A 17,284-nucleotide genomic window follows, 5' to 3' on the forward strand; every position below is an offset into this window, starting at 1 on the left:
TTGAAAAACCTATGTAGAGCTTTAAACTTAAACTGGGCCTTGTCTCTATTTTTTAAAAAGGGCTTCTTACCGCCATTAAGATAGTTCAGGAGTGAGTTTGTTTTTTTAAATAAGAACGATTTATCTACCAAGGAGCTAGTCTACATGTTTTGCAAGTCTCTATTGTAGTTTTTGGGTAATGCAGGGTGAAGAGACCAGCGAATGAAAATCATCTCCGTCTTAGTCCTATTGAAATGTTTCTGCTACCCTAGGGCCACAGATAAAAGTGGCCAAGTAAAAACGAACATTGCGTGCACCCAATAAGTGAAAACTTAAAAGGAGTAAGTAAGGGATCTCTGAGTGCCTCATTTTTTATTATAATATAGCCTTGAACACACATTCTTAATTCAATGCTTTGAGCTGTTTAGGTCATAAACTAGGAGAACCCTTGCACCTACGTCAATTACGTTGTAGTCAATTTCCTCCTTCCACTTGCTTCAGAGGCAACAGCGACCTGTAAGGGCCGGGGGCTCTGTAACACGGGTGGGGTGCTCTACTCTCTGGATGCTCATGCATAGAAGAGTTGCAGCGAGAGCATAAGACAACCCTACTCGCATTCACTTCTCCTGCCTCATACCCCACCCCTGGCCCCGGGGGCTGTCCTGCACCTTGCGCAGCGGCTGGGGAGCGGGGTGGTTTCACTCTAGCTCCACGCTGCGCCAAGCGCCGCGCGGCTCCGCGGGCAGGGACGAGCTTGCGGGCTCTGGAGTCCAGCCCTGCCGCCTGTTTTGGGGGAAAGCGACACGGGGGAGGGGCTGAACGGAAGAAGCCCAGCGCCTGGTGGCGAGCTGCGCGGCTCCCGGGGGTCAGGGGGAGCGAGAGCCGCGACGTGTCAGGCGCATATGACGGCTCCTGGCCCGCCTGAGTGGGGGCGGCTGCCGCAGTTTCCCTCTCGCAGGAAAGGCGCGTGGGAAGCACCGAGGCTCCCCCCCGCAGCGGCGCCAGACCGCCCCGACGTCATTCGCCTCCCACCCGGGCTCGCCCGGCGGTTTCGTTCCCCTCAGCTCGGCCGCGCCGCTCCCAGAGCCAGGCGCGGGGAGCGCTGCCGGCCGCGGGACCCGCCGCTCTCGCCCGTGGCTTCCCGGGCCGTCCCACGGCTGCCTGGGTTTCCTTGAATTCAGGGCGGGGGCGGCGGGGTGTTTCCCAGCCCGGGAAATGCCCTGGCAGTGGCGTGGGGAAGCCTGGCAGGGAAGAGAGCCCGCTGCGCACGGCAGCCGCCCCCCCCCCCCCCCCACCACCAGGTCTCCCGCTTCCTGCCTCCAGCCAGGCGTCGCGTTGAGGGGTGCTCAGGGAGCCAGCGGGGGAAGGTCTCCCGCTGGAGCAGCTGGCAGCGGCCTAAAGGAAGGTAGCGGCTTTGTCACTAGATTTTAGTGACTTTGGTTTTCCTCGCCAGAAAATAAGTGGCAAAGTGACCCGTGACAAATCTAGTGACTTTCACTGCCACTTACAGTGATGGTCAGAGAAAGAAATCACCAGTATGTATAGTCACTAGCAGCGCAATAGTGTTAATAAAATCCGTTGCATTCTGTTGCACACCAGGTCCCTCTCATTACCCCCCAGCTGAGCATGTCCTCGGAAGGAATCACATTCCAGGGCTTCTTGGGCTGAGATCACTATAATCTGCAGGCGAGGAAAAGATGTTTGTGGAGGCTAATTAAATAGTTTGCTAAAGTCAGGGGCACTTTGGAAAGAGCAGCACATTAGCCAGGGCTTGTTTTTAACCAAAAGTGTTCTTTCTCGCTGTTCCATAGTGGGTAGCATTCCCTGTGATGCAGGGAAAGATGGCTAATGAAGCAGGCTGGGTGGGGGAGGCAGGTTAGCCAGTGAGGAGAACCGCACCCCTGGAAGGATGAGACAGGGCCATGTGCCCCAGTGGGGGGGAGGGGCACTGTGCTTCCAGGAATGAAACCTTTACTACAGGATCAAAGATGGAGCTAGCTTGATTTCAGTTCCCCTTTACTCCTTCCCCTGGCTTGGCCTTGGGTTATCTGCCCAGCTGTTTTCAGAAATCAAACCCTGGATGCAGGGGGAAGGGATCTGGGTAGCAGATTTTTGTTTTTAAATCTACTTTCTTGGCTCCCTGCAGCACCAAGCTCAGGTCAGGTGAATGCCCTCTTCCCCCTGGTTCTGGGCTCTCCCTTTCACTAACCTGTAGGCAATCCAGGCTGGCAAGAAAGGGAGCCTTAGCTGAAATTAACCAACCCCAGCCAACCTGGGCTGCAGTGTACAGAACGCCCTTCCCAATGAGCAGAGGGTGCCCTTCTGATGATGACAGTGTACTGTTGTAGTTGCTTCTGGTGTGCAACAGAATGTAGTAAGAAGAGCATGGACATTTTATTAACACTCTTGAGCTGCTTGTGAATGATTTTGTGACTATACTTGCCACGGTGTGTGTGTGTGTGTGTGTGTGTGTGTATATATATATATATATATAGATATAATTATCTGGAAATTTTGTTCTATGACATTTTTGACTCCTTTTGAGTGCTTAAACAGCTACATCTAGTGACTTTTCAGGGTCTGTCTGGTGACTTCCTGCTATGTGGAGTTGGCAACACTACCGCACTGTTTAGTACCTTGTAGAGGTTGGGCTGGAGCCAAATTATCCCGCACCACACACACACTCTCCTCCTTGTGTGTCATTCATGTGTGGCAGAATAACCAGAGGCCTGATTGCTTTCACCAGAGAAGGGTACGATGCAGGTTCAGGGATCCTCTGCTCAGAGAGGTGGAACAGAGATCAAGCTACAGGATGCCTATTGCCCTGACACCAGTGAGTAAGTTGGTGGCAAATCAGTTGTGCCTGAGGCTGTATTAACTATTCCCAGATGCTTCCAGGGGCTGTAGTGCCTACTGAAGTCTGGCAGGGTGGAATGACTCTGTTCCAGCCAGGACAGAATGGTTTATGGGAAAACTCAGTCCAGACTGGTGGAGTTTTACTAGGCCTTCTCCTGCAGGCACTTCTCTGTATGGTGTTTTACCTATTACCGTCACACACACAAAACTACATTAAAAGAGCATTATTAAGACTGCAAAGTCAAGCTCTCAGAAATTCAGATGCCAGAATTGAGGTTGTGTGGGCAACCTTAGTTCTACCTCCTTGTGCATATGCATTATGATGAGGTTTTCAATTGTGTGATCACATACTGTTTTTTTTTCCATAGGACCTTTTAGAGCACAGGACGGTGCTCACTGAATGGGTAGTTAAACAATATTTTGCTCTGTTCAATTTATGGCCCTTGTCTTATATACTGCACACTATTCAAAATCTGAATACAGAATTACTAATTTCCTCATGAGCTTTACTGTGGTGTTCATCACTGTGTGTGCTTCACAAATATTTTTTTTTTTCATAACTCTTCTGTAAGTTGAAGGGGCATTATCCCCACTGTACCGATGGGGAAATGAGGCACAGGCAACTTTAATTCTGGCAATTCCTAACTTTGAATGCTTGACTTGGCAACCTTAAATTAACATAACTTTGTGTGTAGTGTCCTAGGTTTCTAAAAAAGGAAACCGGAAATTTTTTTTCCATCAGATGTCTCAGACTGACACCCACATGGGCCATTAGCAAGACTTTAGATCTGCAGCACAGACCTCTGCACATTAGATAAAGGAGTAACTAATAACAGTAATAGGTTGTCAGCCTCAATGTGGACTGGCACTAGAGGGGATTGAGATGTACAGTTTGTCAGTAGGTTTCATATATATTTTCTGACAGCAGCAGGATAGTGGGACTCAGATTCTGTTCCAGTTCTTCAGGAATATGACTGAGTGGTCACGGGCCCTTCTGCCTTTGTTCTCTATCTCCATTCCCCAAGCCTGACCCCTTCTGCCCTGTCCCAGTCCTGTCTCTCACCCCACCCTGGCTCTTCATCCCAGTGTCTCTCCATCCCTTGGTTCCTCATCCCTCCTTCTCCTGTCCAAGCTCCTCATTTGATTTGCCTCTCCCAGCACCTTTGGGTTCCAGTCACCTGTTCCCACTCCCAGATGCTTGTTTAATCACAGACTCAACCCCTTACCAATTACCCTCTTTCCCTTGACTCACATTCCCACTCTCCTTGGCCAATCGGTCCCAGTCTTGTCTACCCACTGTGACGTTCCCCTCTGGTGTTGTCTAGACCAGTGATCTGCTAGGCCACTCCAGTCCTTGACCCTGGGAGTCAGACTTACTCTGCTCTGCTGTGAGAGCCCCGACTCCTGGGCTGTTCACACATGGCCTCTGGCATGTAAACTGCTCCCAGCTACTTGCAAGCGAATGACCCTAGCCAATATCTCCAGTCCCAGATGCAATCCTAGGAACCTCCATCTTGCATGTCCAGTAATGCCCGATGGACACTGCAAGCTTATATAAGTTTGTCAATTTAACAAAGAAATTGAGATGTACTAGGCTTGTTATCCCAAAAGGAATCTCTGACACACTTCAAATCAAACGCACTACTTCAGACAGAATAAACAAATAGATTTATTAACTATAAAGAAAAATTTTAAGTGATTATAAGTTAAAGCATAACAAGTCCGATTTGGTCAAATGAAATAAAAGCAAAACATATTCTAAGCTTTTATCTTAACACTTTCAATGTCCTTAAAAACTAAGATGCTTCTCACCACAGGCTGGCTCGTTACTTTTCAGTCAGGCTCTCCCCTTTGATCAGCATTTCAGTTGCTTGGTGGTGGTGGTGTCTGTAGATGTAGGTGGAAAAGAGAGAGCATGGCAAAATGTCTCTCTCTTTTATCATGTCCTTTCTTTCCTCCTGGCTTTGCTCCCCACCCCCACCCCACTCCACCTTCAGAGTCAGGTGAGCATTACCTCATTGCAGTCCTAAACTGCCCAAAGGAAAGGGGTGACTCCCTTGAGGGTCTAACAGATTCTTTTGTTGCTGCCTAAGCCAGTGTCCATTGTTCCTGTGAGGCTGGGCTGAGTTTGTCCCATCCATGCCCTGACAAGGTGTGAACTACCTCTGTGTTCTTGGAGAGTTTTTGCATGGCTTTAAGCCATGAAGATACATTTTCAGGCTCATAACTATATACACAAAATTATAACTGTCAGAGTTCCTTCCCCACTCTGAACTCTAGGGTACAGATGTGGGGACCTGCATGAAAGACCCCCTAAGCTTATTCTTACCAGCTTAGGTTAAAAACTTCCTCAAGGTACAAATTTTGCCTTGTCCTTGAACCCTATGCTGCCAACACCAAGCATGTTAAACAAAGAACAGGGAAAGAGCCCACTTGGAGACGTCTTCCCCCCAAGCCCTACACCCCCTTTCCTGGGGAAGGCTTGATAAAAATCCTCACCAATTTGCATAGGTGAACACAGACCCAAACCCTTGGATCTTAAGAATAATGAAAAAGCAATCAGGTTCTTAAAAGAAGAATTTTAATTAAAGAAAAAGTAAAAGAATCACCTCTGTAAAATCAGGATGGTAAATACCTTACAGGATAATCAGATTCAAAACATAGAGAATCCCTCTAGGCAAAACCTTAAGTTACAAAAAGACACAAAAACAGGAATATACATTCCATTCAGCACAACCTATTTTACGAGCCATTTAACAAAAGGAAATCTAATGCATTTCTAGCTAGATTACTTACTAACTTACCAGAAGTTCTGAAGAGCATTCCTGACCTGGTCCCGGCAAAAGCATCACACAGACAGACAGACCCTTTGTTTCCCCCCCACCTCCAACTTTGAAAGTATCTTGTCTCCTCATTGGTCATTTTGGTCAGGTGCCAGTGAGGTTATCTTAGCTTCTTAACCCTTTACAGGTGAAGGGGTTTTGCCTCTGGCCAGGAGGGATTTTATAGTTCTGTATACAGAACTTCCCTTTATATTTATGACAATAACCTATAACCTTACTATAACATTACTGTAACAATTACTATAACATCACTATAACAACCATGCTCAGTGCATTATGAGCCTTCCGAAGACACCCAACATGACATGCATTGGATACCACACAATCATTTTATAAAGATGAACATGGGAGTGTTGGGTGTTCCCCCGAGGAACAGCACGTCACATCCACGCCTATCTATCTCTTTTTTTATACATTTGAATTAGGTGGCTTTCTCCATCAGGCTGCCTGCATGCCGTCAGGGAAAGCATCAAGAGCGCAGGAGAAACAGTCTTAGTTCCAGTGCTATCATGCCCCACAGCAACCAAAAGAAGCAATTGCAGGGAATGTCCTGTTCAGTGCCTGCGTTCCTGGGCTGGAGCATACTCAGTGGAGACAGAAACATCAGAGAATTTAACTACTAAACTCAAGTGTCTATTGAGCACGTACAAACTGAGATATTCTGAAAGGCTTAAAAATTGGCCAGTTGTGGGTAGTTTTTCATGGGAATAGCAAAAAACACATCTCTGATGCTAGGGTGATCTCCCTGTCAAATATCAAATTCCCACTGCATAACATGGAGGTGCTAGAACTTAACAAAAGTTATAAGAATCTTTTAATATAGGCAAAACAATATATTTTCCCTTAATGTCATTCTCAAAAATAACTAACTTTACAGAAAAATTAAGACTGAATCAGACACCTAGCATGGGAAATTTCAGCCCATACATTAAAGTTTGTCAAAGTTATGAGCAACTGAAAATAGTCGTATAATGGGAAGTTTTGGGCAGCCTAAACAATAGGCAGCATTGCCAGCTCTGCCTTTAATAACATAGCAAAAATCTTTGTTGAAAGAACATTAGTAAAGTCACAAAAGCCAAGGACTCAAAAAGTTAGGAAATGCCAGAATTATTGTCGTCTGTGCAACTTTAATTCTGACCCCTTATTCACTGAATGAGGCATGGTCATGTGGAAGAAATAGTATGTGATCATGTGACTACTTATCAGAATGCATACACACAAGGAGACAAATGAGGGTTGCGTTATTAATGGTTATTAATGTTTGAGTGTTTGATTTTGTAATATCATATTGTCCTTTTAATATGGTTTTATGTATTAATTCAAGTTCAGCAGTTTCTCGCTGGAGTCTGTTTTTGAAGCTTTTCTGTTGCAAAATTGCCACCTTTAAATCTTTTACTGAGTGGCCAGAGAGGTTGAAGTGTTCTCCTACCGGTTTTTGAATGTTATGATTCCTGATGTCAGATTTGTGTCCATTTATTTTTTTGCAGTTAGTATCAGGCAAGATATCTTTTGATATGTCTTCAAATCTTTCGAAATCATTCCTCAAAGTGTGTAAGTGGTCTGGTAATGATTGACAGAGGTCTGCACATGTTTTCAAATCCAGTTCTTTTTCTTGGAGAGCTTGACTTGTGTGGTAAAAGAGTTGTAACATTTCATTCCACATGGTCAACATGAATACGAACTCTAGTTCTTGCATCTTGTTTGCAATGTTTTCTGCCTCTTGTGTAGTTTCTCCCTTTTGTGATTGGTCTTCAGCTATACTTTCTAATGCATCCACAATCTTTGAGTAGGAACTGCATGTCATCCTCAGCAGCAACCCCACCTCCATCGCCAAAAACCTTGTGAATATTTTGGGGGGACTGGAGGCAGCAGCCAGTGGACTCAATCCCAGTGAAGCGATGGATGAGGAGGTGGAGCTGGAGGACAATATGGAGCACACGGCAAGGTCATCCAGTGGTGTGGCGAGTCAGGACCTCTTTTCCACTCTGCAAGGGTCTAGCCAGTCCCAGTGCTCCAGCTCTGGTGCACAAGAGGCAGGAGAGGGGAGCTCCAATAAGTGCTCATTTTGCTTTGATACTGCACGGTGAGAGGAGATTGAGCTGTCATGTACTTTGTTATATGGTAGAGGAGGGATAAAGGACAGAAATTAACAACAGAGCCTGTCCATCTACTCAGTGGGGCCACGGTGGAAAAGTTTGTTAATGTACATGGGTATGTCTCTAGAATCCTCCACAGTGATCTCTAGGAAACTTTCCTGTAGGTATTCTGCAATCCTCTTCCAAAGGTTCCTTGGGAGATCTGCCTTGATATTCCCCCACTGTAGGCAATTATTTCTGCAGGGACCATAGTAACACACAGGCGAGCGGCATACAGAACGGATCTGAAACTTCACACATGCAGGAGATGCTCCCTTGCATCCTGGGTTACCCTTAGGAGTGAGATATTGAGTTTGATTACCCTAGCCTGTGGAAAAGGGTACCAGTATTCAGAATAGGCTCACTAGCCACTTATAGTAACTTCATTCACAAACCACCCTTTGTCCCTTCCTCCCCTTACCTGCCCCCTCCCTCCCACAAACTCATCATAATTGGGACTTGCAGCAAACTGTGTGCTAGCCAAGGGACAGTGAGAAAGAGGTGTGTGATTCACGGCTGTGAGCACAATCACAACACTGTCTGTTCATTGTTTCTTTGCCTTCTGCAGATGTGCCCTTGAGAACACACTCCTCCACACCGGTGGAGTGCCTCCATCAGATAAGGCAATGACCCAAGAGGAGTAAGGAGGATATGTTTCACAAAGTGCTGCAGTCAACAAATACAGCATAGAGTGAAACAAGAGCATGGAGGGAGACAATTAATGAAAGATTGAAGCTGCATTGCCAGGAAAGGACACAGGGGCAGGAGCTGATAATAAAGTTCCTTGAGGACCAGACAGAGATGTTGAAGTCCCTCATTAACCTGCAATTGCAGCAAATCTGTGCCCAACTCCCCCTTCAGCCACTACAGAACTCTGGTCCCTGCCCTCCCCAAACTCCCTCATCGCATTCCTCGCATATTCCCAGTCCCTCACAGTACCCATGCGCTCCACACCTGGCGACAGGTTTCCTCAAGGAAGCTGGAGTTACACCCAGCTGTGAGATCCCTAACTGCGAGACTGTTCTTCTTTCTCATGTCACCTGTTTGACCAAAAGTTTGTGTTTGATCCTGTTATTAAACTTGAGTCTTTGAAATTAAATGAGTCTTTATTTGTGAAATTCATACATACATCGCTCAGTGCTGACATTGAAACACATTGGCTAGAGGCAGGACTATTTTCTCCTTGCAATTAATGCCCAAGAAGCAGGCACTACAGGGGTAATTCATGGCAGCAAGTAAACATTGTCTGGCCAAATGCATCACACAGAGACACATTACTGGGAACTATTGTCAAAGTGCTCCTTCAAAGCCTCCCTGATTAAAATAGCCTCCTGCTAAAATAGCCCCTCTAATTGCCCTTGTATCTGGCTGCTCAAAATCAGCAGCCAGCTGATCAGCCTTAGCAGCCCACCCCTGGGGAAACTTTTTCCCCTTAGATTCACAATTATTATGTATTATTCAGCAGGCCGCAATGACATAGAAATATTTTCCTCATTGAGGTCTAACTGGTCAAAAAAATAGCACCAGCAACATTTTAGTCGGCCAAAGGCACATTCAGTGGTCATTTGGCACCTGCTAAGCATATTGTTAAAACACCCCTTGCTGCTGTCTGGGTTCCCAGTGTAAGGCTTTATGAACCACAGGAGTAAAGGATATGTGGGATCTCCAAGATCACTATGGGCATTTACACATTCCCCAATGGAATCGTCTGATCTGGAAAGAAAGTCCCAGCCTGCAGCTTTCTGTGCAATCCAGTGCTCTGAAAGATGCGTGCATCATGTGCCTTCCCTGACTACCCTGCATTGAAGTCAGTGATCCACCAGAGCCTGCAAGACCATAAAGAAAGTAGCCTTTTTGGTTGATGTACTCCATCACAAGATGGTCTGGGGCCAAAATTGGAATATGCATCCCATCTATCGCCCCGTCACAGTTAGGGAATCCCATTGCCTAAAAGCAATCAATTATTTCCTAGACATTACCGAGAGTCACAATCCTTCATAGCAGGGGGCAATTAATGCCTCTGCAAACTTGCACCACCACAACCCCCACGGTGTACTTTCCAACTCCAAACTGATTCGTGTCTGACTGTTAGCAGTCTGGAGTTGCCAGCTTCCACACAGCGATCGCTACTCAGGTTACCACAGTGAGGGCAGCTCTCATTCTAGTGTCCTTGCATCGCAGTTCTGGGGCGAGCTCCGCACACAGTTCCAGGAAGGTGACTTTGCGCATCTGAAAGTTCTGCAGCCACTGCTCTTCATCCCATACATGCATCACAATGTGATCCCACCACTCACTGCTTGTTTCCCAAGCCCAGTACCAACAGTTCACCATGGCAAGCTGTTCTGTGAATGCCAGCAGCAATCCTGAATTATTTGTTTCCATGGTAGACAGCAGGGCAGGCATCACTGATTCACTCTGTTTTGCAACTCATAAAATACTGCAGGACCAGCCGCATTGTGTTCATAATTCTCATCACCACAGTGGTCAGCAGCTCAGGATCCATGCTGTCAGGCAGAGATGGCAGGTGCACACTTTACAAGGGCTGTTGAAAAACAGCACGAAACAAATTAGGAACTACAAAGCTCATGGAATGGGATGGAAATAACTGCATCATAGTTCTGGTGAGCACATCCCCATGATGCATTGTGATCTGTTCCCAGAGTTCACAGCAGCAGACAGTGACAGAGGGTGGGGAGTTGCACTGTGGGATAGCTACCCATGATGCAACATTCTTTCTGTTGATGCAAGAGCAACGACCGTGGACACACACATCTGATACAAGGAGCATTGTATGGACACGCTCCACTGACGTTATTAAAGCAACTTATGATTGTCAACAAAACTTAAGTCAACTTAACTCTGTAATGTAGACCAAGGCTGAGAAAGGTACTCAGTGTCACAGCTAACTACAAGGTGGAACAGATTGTTAAGCATAATAAGTTAACACATATCGCAAGAGGCCATTCAAGGTGAAGTGGGCAGTTAACTCCTCTGTAGTCATAGGATAAAGGAGGGTTAATGGGTTAAAGATTGTTGTATTGAACCTTAAATCCAGTGTATTTACTGAGTCCATGATTTCTAGTGTCTAGCTAAGTTATGAATTTATACTCCCAGGCTTGTCTTTTGAAAGTGTTGTGCAAGTTTCCTTTGAGGATGAGGACTTATAGGTCAGGTATGGAGTGATCATTTTGTCAAAGTGTTCACCCATGGATGGTATGGTGTTTTTGTTTTTAAGCCCTTTTCTGCATTCGATAGCATAGTGACTGGTTTCACCCACATAGTTGTTATTGGAGCACTTAGTGCACTGGATAAGGAACAACACGTTGTGATAGGCATGTGTAGGACCCTTGGATCTTGAAAGGTGTGGTGAGGAGGATGGGTACTGAGCAGTGGAGATATGTTGTAGGTTTTGCATCTGTTGTTATGGGAGGGTCTGGTGCTGCTTTGAGTTGGTGTGTCCTGGTATGTGGGGAGCTTGCTTCTGATGTTGAGCTTGGGGGATTATTTGAAGTCCAGAAGAGGCGGGGGTTGGGAAAGATTTATTTCAGTTTGCGGTCCCCATTGAGGATTGTTACTGTTGACTTATACCCTATATGGGCTCCAGCATGGAGTGATAGGTGACAACTAGGGCCATGCGGTTGTTGGATTCCCCCTCCCCCCCCGCCGGTATTAAAGCAGGTACTCTTGGGGTATTTGGGTGGCCCATTCCGTGGTGCTATCTACTTCTCTGGTGGTGTGTCCTTGTTTTGTAAAGGTGGTTTTAAGTGTGTTAAGGTGTGTATCCCAAACTGTCACATCAAAGCATATTATGTGGTATCTGGGTGTCTGGCTGTAGAAAATAGATTTTTTTTGTGTGTTTCGGGTGGTTTCTTGGATCTGTGAAGGTAAGTGTGGTGATCCGTGGGTTTATTATATATAGTTGTCTGTAGAGTTCCAGGGCTGAATCTAATTGTGGTGTCCAGGAAGTTGATGCTGCTGTGGGAATGTTCTAGAGAGGTTTTGAGAATTGGGTGGTGGTTGTAGAAGTTGTGGTGGAAACCTGTGAGGGAATTAAGGTCTTCTATCCAGGATGAAAATATCATTGATGTAACTCAGGTATATCATTGGTTTTTTGATACATTTGTCCAGAAATTCTTCCTCAGAGTGGCCCATGAAGAGGTTGGCATATTGGGGAGCCATCCTAGGACCCATGGCTATTCCCATGATTTGGACAAAGCCTTTGTTACTGAATGCAAAATTGTTATGGGTGAAGATGAAATGGATGAGTTTGGCAATGTGTTTGGGGTGGATTACCGGAGTATTGGCAATTGTCTTGAAGATATTTGAGGCAGGCAGTTATGCCCTCATGGTGAGGGATGTTGGTGTATAGGGAGATGACATCCATAGTGGCAAGGATGGTGTTCCGAGGGAGGTTGTTAGTGTTGTGGAGTTTCTGGAGGATGTTGATTGTGTCATGGAAGAAACTGGCCATTTGCGTGGTGAGTGGTTTGAGGATGGTTTTTGAGTCCTGATAGTCCTTTAGTAAGAGTGCTGTGGACAGATATGATGGATTGCCTGTGTTCCCTTGTTTGTGTATCTTGGGAAACATGTAGAAATTCTCTGGGGTGGGTTTGTGGGGAATGAGCTTGTGGAGTTTCTCTTGGAGTTGTTGGGGAAGGACTTGATGATACCCTTAAATTCCTAGGTGAATTGCGGTGTGGAGTCTTCTTGGAGTTTTTTATAGTAGCTGGTGTTGGAGAGTTGATGGTTGGCCTCATTGATATAGTCATCACAGTTGAGGACTATGATGGCACCCCCCCATGTCTTTTGGTTTGATCACTATCTGGTGGTTGGATTTCAGGGACTGAATAGCTGTCCTCTCGGTGGTGGAAAGATAGTGGTGGATGTGATGTTTGTTAAGGATTTCACAGTCAATTCTTCCCCCTGAAGCAATCAATGTAATGATTAAGGATACGATTCTGTCACGCAGGTCATGGATTCTGTGACTTTCTGGGATCTTCCTGATTTCTTCTGGGGCAGGGCCTGCCAAAACAGCTGGATGGTGACCAGCCCTGGGGCTGCCACAATAGCTGGCCAGCAAAACAGCTGGCTGCATTCAGCCCCGGGGCCACCGGAGTAGTGGCCAGCCCCAGAGCAGTGGCCCCGGAACAGCTGGCTGGTGGTTAGCCCCGGGGCTGTCAGAGAGCTGACCAGGGGCCAGCCCCGGGTGTGCTGGAGCAGTGGTCCCTGGCCTGCCAGTGCAGTGGCCAGGGTTGAGTCAGCCCCCCTGGGGCAGGAGCAGCAGCAGTCAGCCCCTGCCCCAGGAGCAGTGGCACAGCTGGAACAGCTGCAAGCCCCAGCAGTGCTCTGTTTATCCTCCCCCCGCCCCCCAGGGTATTTTTAGTAAAAGTCAGGGATAGGTCACAGGCTTCTGTGAAATTTTGTTTATTGCTCACGACCTGTCCCTGACTTTTACTAAAAAAACTCGTGACAGAATCTTAAGCTTAATAATGATCAAGTGTGTGACTTCATCATTATGCTCCCAAATTAACTCTCTCAGAAAAATGATAAAAGACACAAACACCTTATCACCTATGTACAAACACTTTTCACAAAGCAATCACTCCATATTTGACCTCTCAGTCCTGTCCTCAAAAGAAACCTGCACAACACCTTCAAAAGACAAGCCTGAGAGCATAACTTAGCTAGATACTAGAAATCATGGCCTCACTAAATACACTGGATTCATGGTTCAATCTATAACCCAATAACCCTCCTTTATCCTATGACTGCAGGGATGTTAACTGTCCACTTCACTTTAAATGGTCTCTCGCAACATGTTAACTCCTTATGCTTAACAATCTGTTCCATCTTGTATTTAGCTGTGACACTCTGAATACCTTTTTCAGACCGAAAAAAGAGCTCTGTGGATCTTGAAAGCTTCTCTCTTTCACCAGCAGAAGTTGGTCCAATAAAAGAGATTACCTCATCCACCTGGTCACTCTTATTTCAGTTTGAGTGATGTATTCTGTGCTTAGTTTAAACCCATTCCTAATTGACTCAAGCTAATTCAGTATCAGCCAGGTTACTGTTGATCTGAGTGTCCACTCAGTTTTTTGCGGTTTAACTACATTGATTTTAAATTACAATTTTAGTTAAAGTGGTGTGACCCCGTATAGACAAGCCCACAGTCTTTTATTCCTTCTACTTCCCATTTCCTCTCTTTCTGTGTCCTCCCAGGTTAGTAGGAGACAAGTCCTGAGGTCCTCTCAGGCAAAATGCTCGTTGATCAAGTATAACCGGCTGCTATAAAACATAATTATCAGTGGTAACTTAACTGAAACTGCTGTTGTCACTTCCCCATGTCTCACACTTCTAACAATAGTGAATCACAAGATGTCAAGCACTTCTGATTTAGTTTTTTTTTAAAATAAATGCTGGACTTTAGAATCCCAGTCACCACAGTTGATGTACTGCTATGGGCAGCTGTTAATTTGTCTTTTTAAAAAATGTTTCGCTCTTACCATAAGCACAAGGCAAGAGCTATACAGCTATGAACTGGGAGAGCAATTTTAGATGGAGTCTTTATCATCTTCTGTGTTACAAGCCTTTTCATCATCTTTGCGGTCACTTTGGGCCTGATCCAAAGCCCATATGTTCAGCAGCCTTTCAGTGACTTCCTGGTCTCCAGCTAATTTTCTGGTCACTGTTATTGTACCAGAGGCTTCCTAAGTGGGGTCCCCTGGAGAGGGCACCATCAGTTGTCCCTGGGCACTCTTTGTGGACACACCCATCTCTACTTTACCCAACAAATTCCTTTCTCTACCTTTTGGAGAGGCAAGAAACCAACCAAGAATGACCAGCTGTCAGAAGCAGATGCAGTGAACAGATTTTATGGGACCCCAGTGGAAAACAATAGATTTCTGTATGCTTTAAAAAAAGATTTTTATATAGTGACCACTAGGAGACATTGTATCAAGAAGCCAGGAACACAACACTGTTATGAAAGCACTAGGTGGAGTTGCATCAAGTAGCCATAAAGAAAAAGAGCTATTATGATGGCAAGGGCAAGCTGAGAGACAAGCTCCCCACTTGAGTTCCTGCTCCCTTTGCCTCGAGTACTGGAAACTTTAATGCTTATCTTCTGACACTACAAGCTGAAGCTGCTAACTAGTTCAACAAGTCAGTCTCCAACAATCCTGGCCTTCTTGCAGCCCAGGGTCTCCTTTGCACTAATTGGATGTGCTGCTTAGGGATTAACTAGGTGTAGTTAATTTTCACTATATGTGCACTCCAAGGGCCCCTTACCCAGGATCAGTTCTAGGGCCGGGGGAGCAGGACAGTCACTCTGGGCTGTGGGCACCAACTTCCAGGAGGCACCCATACTGTTGTGTCACATTTAAAAAAAAGTTTTATTTGTTCTGCTGATTCAGCAGGGTTTTGGTTTTTTGTTTTTTTTGGTTTCTTTGTTTGTTTGTTTGTTTTGTTTTGCCATTCGTGCCCTCCGAGTAGGCAGCTATCTGCTTTGACTCCAACTTTCCAGGCACCACCATCACCATCCATCTGGGTCTTGTCTAATTATGCCTTTTCTTTGTTGGCCTGTTTTTTCTCTCTCTCATGATGGTAGGTATTCCCCTTTCCTTTACTTCCTGTACTCAACTTGCTTAAACAAGCTAGCAACGGTAATTTGTCCTTCCTCTGTCTTCTCTCTTTCCACTATCATAGGCTAACTATGCAGATCTACATTTTTGCCTGGCTAAATCCCTCACAGAAGAAAAGATAGAGTTCACTTTCCCTGTCTCTCAACTTGCTGCTTATTAATCTCAGAGAGTCAGCTCACAGGCATGTGGAACAGCTGCTATTGTTATGTGAGGAGGAGGGTATCAGCCTCCATCTTGGAAAGTGGGTTTCAGAACCACAGGGGATAAAATGGATTGTACCAGGCTCCAGCTTATGACAGACTCTTATGGCTGTGTTTTTTAATGTTCAAATAAAAATAATACAATTGTTTAATACCAGCTCTACATAACTGAATAAGAACAATACACTGAGTGAGAGAAAGGTGTGTCCACTTCCCCAATTAATTGCTGAGAAGTCTCTGGTTACCGGAATTAAGCTACAGGTACCCTATCCCCTTCAGTACCCTTGTGTGCTTAGTTCCCAATGTGGGGGGCTCTTCTCGCAGTGAATAGATATTGATGGTTTGGGTGGAGCCCGATGAAGTGAGCTGTAGCTCACAAAAGTTTATCCTCAAATAAATTTGTTAGTCTCTAAGGTGCCACATGTACCCCTATTCTTCTTTAAGAAGGAGGTTTTTTTAAAGGTCAAAAGCTCTTCTTTTCACCTAGGGAGTCAGGCTCAAATTAAGGAAGACTATAACATGCTATGTTACCTAAGGCAGATAATTTCAAATATTAGAGTCTCAGCACTGCGTGGCAGGACTTTTTATCAATGATTTTCACAGACACATTCGGTTTGGTCTTTCATCTCTGAGCATCTTTCCCTATGTCTAGTTTAAGCAGCTGAGGAATCCATGTTTTGAAGACTGTTATGAGGTAAGGGTTAGATTTGTGCAAAACGTTGACAATTGTCTGGGTTTTGACCTGCAATGATTTGAACCTCCCTGAATTTTGCTTTGAACAAACCAAATATCAGACAGTATTACCATTTTCAGATTGTAAATATGATTCTAATTCTCTCACATTTTGACATTACAGTTGTTTTATCAACCTTTATGAGGTATCCAAGTAAGGTGTGGTCTACGCTTAAAATGCTGCAGCAGCACAGCTGCACCATTGTAGCACTTCAGCAGGGACACGACCTACAATGGGAGGGATTCTCCCATCGGCATAGGTAATCCACCTCCCCAAGGGGTGGTAGCTAGATTGACAGAAGAATTCTTCTGTGGACCTAGCGCTGTCTGCACGGGGACTTAAAATGGGTTTAACAGTGCTGCTCAGGGGTATGGACTTTTCACACTCCAACCAACATAGTTAAATTGACCTAATTTTCTAGTGTAGACCAGGCCCCAGTTATAAGTATGTTCCATTCTGCTTTCTGCCTCTCCCAGTCCCTTAGCCATGTCAGCTCTTTCTCTAAGTTTTTATAGTGCACTTTATTTTCTTTTATATTTATACTGCACTTTATTTTTTACTGCACCATTTTCACTCCATGCATCTGAAGAAGTGGGGTTTTTTACCCACAAAATCTATGCCCAAATAAATCTGTTAGTCTTTAAGGTGCCACCGGACTCCTTGTTGTTATTGTGGAGATAGACTAACATGGCTACCCCTCTTATACTGCACTTGTTACATTGTATCTTTGTTCCAGGGTTTCTGCTTTAAACCCAATATCATTTGTGTGAGTATTCACTTGCTCCAGCCTATCATCAACTACTCTGAGTAGTGTCTTAATCTGGGTAAGGTTTTTGGTTGATGTGTTCTGTGTAAATGTTATGACTTTTTTTCCGTGTTCCCCCCTCTTCATCTCTAG

The 17,284-nt window shown here is 45.3% G+C and overlaps 1 protein-coding gene across 1 annotated transcript in view; it reads left to right on the forward strand.

Moving 5' to 3' along the window:
• The window catches only part of PAPOLG (poly(A) polymerase gamma), a 77,402-nt gene extending 68,798 nt beyond the window's left edge, over positions 1–8,604 (forward strand). Inside the window, exon 22 of the mRNA XM_074947150.1 lies at positions 8,382–8,604. The gene's annotated coding sequence lies outside the window, so the exon portion shown is untranslated. The remainder of the gene's footprint in view (positions 1–8,381) is intronic.
• The last annotated feature ends 8,680 nt before the right edge of the window (positions 8,605–17,284 follow it).

Source organism: Natator depressus, chromosome 3, assembly GCF_965152275.1.
Source record: "Natator depressus isolate rNatDep1 chromosome 3, rNatDep2.hap1, whole genome shotgun sequence".
NCBI classification, from domain to species: domain Eukaryota; kingdom Metazoa; phylum Chordata; order Testudines; family Cheloniidae; genus Natator; species Natator depressus.